The sequence below is a fragment of the Adiantum capillus-veneris genome, chromosome 9 (genome assembly GCF_014529385.1).
Source record: "Adiantum capillus-veneris isolate H3 chromosome 9, ASM1452938v2, whole genome shotgun sequence".
In the NCBI taxonomy this organism is placed as follows: Eukaryota; Viridiplantae; Streptophyta; class Polypodiopsida; order Polypodiales; family Pteridaceae; genus Adiantum; species Adiantum capillus-veneris.
Window position 1 is genome coordinate 152417049 of NC_140939.1, and position 7583 is coordinate 152424631.

At 43.3% G+C, this 7583-nt stretch overlaps 1 pseudogene; it reads left to right on the forward strand.

Annotated features, from left to right (window-relative positions):
• Positions 1 to 1678: 1678 nt before the first annotated feature.
• Positions 1679 to 6317, forward strand: LOC147451406 (uncharacterized; annotated as a pseudogene).
• Positions 6318 to 7583: the final 1266 nt, after the last annotated feature.

Sequence of the window (7583 nt, forward strand, 5' to 3'; positions counted from 1 at the left end):
GGGATGGATTACAATTCTATCCACGCTTGTCCTAATGACTGCATTCTTTTCAGAGGGGAATACATAGACATGGAGAAGTGTCCGAAATGTGATTCCGAAAGATATCGAGTAGATCTCCACGGGACAAAAATTCCACAAATGGTTTTGCGACATTTCCCTCTGCTTCCTCGCATCAAGCATTTCTTCGAATGTAAGTCCATGGCCGCCCTAGCATCATGGCATGAGGAGAATAAATCTTCGGATGGTGTGCTACGAATTCCTGCAGATTGCGTAGCCTGGAAACAGATAGATGGAACATGGTCGGATTTTGCCAAGGAAGCTCGAAATTTGCGCTTAGGCCTGGCTATGGATGGCGTAAATCCATTTGGTCAAAGATCAACATCTTACAGTGTATGGCCTATTATAATCGTCAACTACAACATTCCCTCGTGGTTGACTACGAAGAAGGGGCACCTATGGCTAAGCTTGATTGTGCCAGGGCGATATAAAGTGGAGAATATGGATGTGTATCTTCGTCCACTATTGGAAGAGCTACAACAATTGTGGATTGGCATAGAGGTGGTGGATATGAGCCGACACACAGGACGACGGAATGCTTTGATCAGAGGCATTCTAATGTGGACCATGCATGACTGTCCCGGGCTAACAAAATGCTCAGGTGATCTATTGAAACTCCTCACTCAGACACTGTATATCTTGTTTTTTTCCATAGTTGATCTATTATCATGTGTATACATGCAGGGCTTCAAACAAGCGGATAGAGAGCATGTGTCACATGTGGACCTAGACTGAATGCACGTAGGGCGCCCTCACTGAAGAAGCAAATCTACGAAGGTCATCAAGCGTATCTTCCAGAGAATCATGTGTTACGCGATGGCTTTTTGGGAAGAGAGCCACCAAGGATGTCTGCACAATCATGGTTAGAGCAGAAGGAGATGTGCGATGACGGATTGCCTCCAGGGATGAAGAGACTATCTCTATGGTACGAGTTACCATACTGGCCCCGACTCATGATCAATCACTTGCTCGATCCAATGCACATATTCAAGAATGTGGGTAGTCTACTATGGGACCATCTGACCGGCAAGAAAGATACTTTGGGAGCCAGAGTTGACCTTAGAAATGTGGATCGTATGGAGAAATATTGGCCGCAAATAGCGTCTGATGGATCGATAAAACTCCCTAAAGCACCCAGGATTTTCACAGGAGCCCAAGAACGCAAAGTAAAAGAGACCATTCGATCTTTGCGGACCCCCACTGGCGTAATGCACTCGCTCCGAACGTGCTTTACTAAAGAAGGAAAGCTTACCGGTTTGAAGTCACACGATTGGCATAAAATGTGTCAGGTACGTTCATAGTGGACTTTAATAACATTGCATAAAATGTGGACTTTAATATCATTGCTGCACATACTTTACAGTTTATTTTACCGGTTGCCATTGAGGGATGTTTGTCTCTCGACATCCGTAACACAATCTACAAACTTGCAAAGCTGGTGCAATGGATCTCACAAAAGGAGATCAACGTAGACTCCATACCATTCGCCAAACTAAATGCTGCGGAGCTTGTGTGCATGTTTGAGAAACATTTTCCTACTACAATGCTAACCATTCAGGTGCATCTTCTTGTTCACATAGTTGATGAGGTGGAAATAGCTGGCACAGTTCATTCCAGATGGATGTTCTTCTTAGAGCGTTTCATGAAAACGCTTAAGGGATATGTGCGTCAAAAGGCACGTCCGGAGGGTAGCATGGCAGAAGGTTGGTTGGTATCAGAGTCCCTAGTGTACATTGGAGAGTGGCTAGACGGATTTGATAAATCCCGGGACACGCTATGGCGAACCATAGATGATGAGCGCATATCTGGGATTGTCATGTGCAATCTCGGTGTTGAGAAGAAGATGACGGAAGATCTAGAGGCTAAAATCAACCGATTTTGCATGCTTCACAATCCAGTGATGCAAAAGTGGATTTCACAATATGAGGATGCAAAGCAAGAGCGATAAAGGGCACGAATCGAGTGGAGACGGGGAAGAAGACCACCGATGCACTATCTGACGGGTCTGGAGAGCCTACCAACATTCATGAGCTTAAGATGGTTGCACAATCAATTGAAAAGCGCACAACAATGCGGTGACTAAGTGACTGAGGAAGAGTGGGAGTACTCTCGAGGTTGCGCGACCAAGGTAAGTTTGCAATGTACGACTAGATAGTGACTTTATTTCTAAACGTTTGAACGGCCACTCATAATCTTTGTTCGTTGTAGTATAAGTCATACACAGCAGCATGGTGTAAAGGTCGACATTTTAGGGTGGAACGGATCGACAAAAAGCGTTTTACTCAAGATTGTGGAATCATGGCAAAATTTGAACAGTCTAGTCGACGACGTTCCTCTGATGCAGATCCTGTGGTGGCGGAACTCACTTACTTCGGCACGCTACAAGAGATTTTGAGGATCGATTACAAAGGATTTTTTTTCGACTTGTTCGACGTGCAATGGTTCAAGATAATCATGGAGGGTCGCAACGCTACTGTGCGTAGAGGAGAGTCTGGTTTTCTTGAGGTGGATTCTACTAAGAAATGGACTGACCTAAGAGACACTTTCGTACTACCCGAGCATTGTGAACAAGTAAGTATGTAAATAGTTAACATCCCCCTTTTACAAGTTATGTGCTTGAAAGCTCTCATGTAAGTTATGTGGCTCTGGCAGGTAATATTTCATCCTACAAAGTCTACATCAAATTGGTGGTACGTCATAGAGGTAGCCCCTCGTAGTGCAAGGACGTATGAAGGCTACCATGTGCCAATCACAACGGCATCAATGGAGGAGATAAGAGAAGATGCTCAATCAGAAGCCGCTGCGGTGGTTCCAGACGAACATCAAGATGCTACTGCTCTATATGGGGTGCATGGAGAGGAGCTACAAAATGAAACAGAGGATATGTGTTTAAACGGAGAGCTCTATATAGATATAGGAAGTTATGCTGAGTTATGCGAGGATGAGAGAGAGATCTCTTAAAGCCACAAATATTGTATTTGAACAATTTTGCTCCGTGTTGTAAAAGCTCTGGCTCTCTAAGTACCTTCCATGGTGTATAACGCTCTTTTCTACTCGCGCTCACATCTTTTGATTGAAAATTTTGAGTTTTCGACTTGCCTCTTCTATCACTCAATTCATTGCGTCATTGTATTTATATGCGTCATTACGTCATTGTATTTAATGGTCTTTGCGTCATTGTCTACTCTATTCATTCAATATTAAGTTTAAATATTCGTGTGTTTAATGCAGGTATGGATGATGTGTCAATTCATTTTGCCTATGATATGTACAATCAATCAATTCATTTTGCCTATGATGTGTACAATTGTCAATTTTGCAAACAATGTATCTTGTGGGTGACTATTTTGGGTCTATTATCTACCCTTGCACTTTTTTTAAAAATTGAATCAAGTACAATATGGTTGATGGGTGGCAGGGCATTCAATGCCCTGTCACCAAAAAAAAATAATCTCGGGCGTCGCTATAACCGTCGCTATTTATGGCTCTGGAGCGTCTCTATAAGCGTCGTTATAGACTTCTGTGTAAACGTCGCTATAACCGTCGCTATGAGTGTCGCTATGAGCGTCTCTATATAGCGACGCATATAGCGACGCTCTCGTAGCGACGGTTTTAGCGACGCCGGGGGTTATAAAAACCGAGTGTATTTTCGTCGCTAACAGCGTCACAAGAGCACACAACCTCTTGTAGTGGAGGATGAGGGTGAAAATGTAGGGGTGATTTGTATAAAAGAAAAATACGAGGTTAGAGTATATACACATTAGCAAATATATACTTATGGTGGAAGAGGATGAAAGAAGGCATACACAGGTTTAGTAAAACACACACCTAAGTATAAATATTTGAATAAAATATCAAAGTAATTATAAAAAATCCTATATTTAGGCCATATATACAATGCAATGTTTACACACAAATAGGCCATAATATATTTTATTTTTTTGACTCAACTAGCCCAAATTACTAGCTAGCTGACGATTTTAAGGAGATATGGAAAAAATTCCCTGACTCACACACGCCTATGTACAATGAAATGGTAGGGATAGCCACAGTGTTTGGGTGATTTTGGTAGGGTGAGGTAGCTTACTATAGCAATTACGGAGAGCCAAAAAATGGCTATCAGTGTATGCATTGTGTGTGTGTGCATGTGTGTGTGTATGTGTTTGTGTGTGTGTGTGTGTGTGTGTGTGTAGAAGAACGAGAAGAAAGAGAGAGAGTTCGAGCACTTACAGTCGTGACCTCGATCGCTTGGATATGTTGGGGATGGAGATGAAGAGAGTAAAAGATCTTGGAGATGGAGAGGGAAACAGGCCCGTGCAAAGAAGGAGCTCGTTTTTGAATTTTTGGCATTCAATTTCGCAGGGGCACGTAGGTGCCTCCTTTATATAAAAAACTTTGCTGTAAATTTTACCGCGTCTATTACTGCTTCTTCTCCCACGTGTATTACCACGAAAATCTCTGATGAGACATTAAGGTTATGCCGACTGGATGACCTCTTGTACCCACCTCTTTACCTTACAGTCCCCCTCTATCTTTAATGAGTGTTAGTCATGTCAGTACCAACATTCTTGATTCTTCTTTTTCTTATTTTATTTTTTCTTATTTAGTGTGTGGTCGTGTGTGCAGGTCGATTGGGATGACGTCGGTCCGCCGGTTGGCACGGAACGAACTCGATGGTTGAGCAAGCGACTACCATGTCCATGTACGGGATGTAAGCGTGTGATTGCATGGCTTCGTCATATATTCTTGGCTCATATGGATGATTATGGACTATGGGACGATCCGATGAAACGCGCTCGAATGGAAACTAGCGATCCGAGGGTTTTGGCATCCATTGATGTCGCTCCCCATTGGAGTGTGATCGGATGCGGAGGCAGGAGGAGGACGGAAGAGAAATTGTGTCAAGACGCAGTCATGGGAGAGGGGTCACACCTGCCGTCCGATATGGGTGGGTCCACACGAGCGCATATGGGGATCTCCCCACCACCCCGCCCCACATGGAGGTGGAGGAAGATCATTTGCACAATATGGTTGAGGATCTTCTTGCACGTGAGGCGGAGAATGAGTGTGAGCTTGAGTGTGCATGTGAAGAAGCCACCCAAAAAACCAAAGATTCAATGCTAGAGGCAACACACACTGCTCTTTACGAGGGATGCTCCTACTCCATATTATGAGAGTCGATGCACTATTGAGGTACGTTTAAGTGTAATAAGTGTTAGTTGAGAGTTTTTTTCGTGGTTATATGAAATAAGCACAAGGAGAACAAATAAGCCCTAAATAATGGGAGTACATGCGAGGATGTCTACCAAGGGTAATATACTCAATGTGTTTAGTGTGTGTGTGTGAGTGTGTGTGTGTGTGGGAGTGTGTGTGTGTGGGTGTGTGTGTGTGTATGTGTGTATGTGAGTGTGTGTGTGTGTATGTGTGTCATCTCTCTCTCTCCCTCTCTCTCTCTCTCTCTCTCTCTCTCTCTCTCTCTCTCTCTCTCTCTCTCATCTATCCTAATTGGTTATTTGCAAGCCTTCACATTCAACTCTATGTGGTCCGAAGGACGTCATTTTTGAACCCGCAAGATAGATGAGCGTCGAACCACTCACGATAGTGGAGTTATGGGCAACTTTGACATGACAACACAAGAGGTGAGGGAATGTGGAAAAATAGAGAGGATAATCAAAGTGGATTTCAGAACATTTCACAAATATCTCTTTGACTGCCGATGGTTTGCGGGTGAGGTTAAGAGACATGAGAATGGGCTCTATATGGTAGACTCCGGGCAATTTCATCGCGAGAAGACCAACAACTCGGTGCAACCTAGTAGTTGTGAGCAGGTAAAGTCCATGTGCAACTCACTAAAACATTATATGATACATATAAAACTACATTCATGTTGCTGTTTGCTCTATGACCTATAGGTGTTTTATGTGCCTTGTATGTATTGAAGACAACTTTGGTATGTTATTCTAGTCACACCATGGAGTAGATCTATCTTTGCAAATACGAACATAGAGACTTTGGCAGATCCCACCATACCATCTCAAGAAGACGCCAATGACGATGATGCAGATGAGGTCGAGGAGAACCAACCGTTCCCAATAACCAACCATAGTGAGGAGGAGGACGAGGATGGAGAGGATGATGATGATTCAATAGGAGAGGCTGTAGAGGATAAATCAATAGATCTATTTGTTGATTTAGCTACCATGGGGTTGGACATGGATGTAAGCACTTGTAGAGATCTCTTGGAGGATGAAAATTTGTAAATATATTTTGGATTTTTTCTTCTTTCTCTAATTATGTTGTACAAAAGGGCTATTTGTTTATGAACGCAAGACAATACAATTTTGATCATCGTTCGCTTGCCATTTCCATATGAATGCATAGTTGACATAAGATTTTGAGGTGGAAACAAAATATTTTTTGATATAGAATCTCATGGAGTACAAATGAGTAGAGTAGGAGAATCATACCAATAGATGAGGCAAGCAAAGAGAAAGAGGCACTAAAAATCCCAATGATAATGGGATTTCTTACACTCCATGCAAAAAGATGGTACCAATTTCTGAAAAGTAACAAAATAGAATAGAATTTATAGAAAGGGAAAAGTGGGAGAGGAATGGGGACAGCCGGCCAAGTGGATTCTTTATTGCGGCAATCTGCGCGGCTATATGCGTGGTAATACATGAGGTAATAATCGCGGAAAAATCGGAAAACCCGCCAGCAGGGCTACAGCATACAATCTCTCTCTTTCTTAAACCTCTCTCTCTCGTCTTATGCGGTAATGTTGTGCGGTAACAGAAGCATTCTCCCATAGTGTCGGACCCTATGATGCCATGGCAGTAGGACCCTGCGATGCCATGGGAGTGGGACCCTGTGATGGAAGGGGAGTAGGATGATAAGAAGGGGCCATAGACTGAGGTACCATGAGTGCAAGGCTCTGGATGTAAGGAGTCCCTCCGTGACTCCCCCATGGAGTGGACTATGGAGAAGTATTGTAGGTCGTAAGCTGCTACCCAAACAATCCCTCTGTCGAATGGAGGTACTGTAAAGAGATAGGCCGCTGTAGGTCTAGATCTTTGACCAGTGGAGGAACTAGATTATAGTAGGTGTAGGATGGCTATGCTTGCAATTAACAAAAATAAACCTATCACTGCATCAAGACTCGGGTCCACTGGAGGCAATGTCCTCCTCGGGTGGGAGCCCACCTGGTATGTGAATCAACCAAAAGAAGAGCTAGATGGCTACTCCTCACCAGGTGGTCTCTCCTCTAACATATAAATTACAAAGAGCAATATGAGATTTAGCTTTCCCCCCTACTCACTCATCTATACATACGTACACAAGTATATATGAACACAGGCACGTAGATACGTATACATACTAGTATACATAAGTAAAGGCCAGTAGTGCGCGCCAAAGGTCAATTAGTGGCACCTCTTGAGATATCATGATAGTTTCAACCGTGGTAAAACCAAAGGTACGTTGCGGTAGTCCATGCATGAGTGGATCAATGACCGCAACGCCACAAT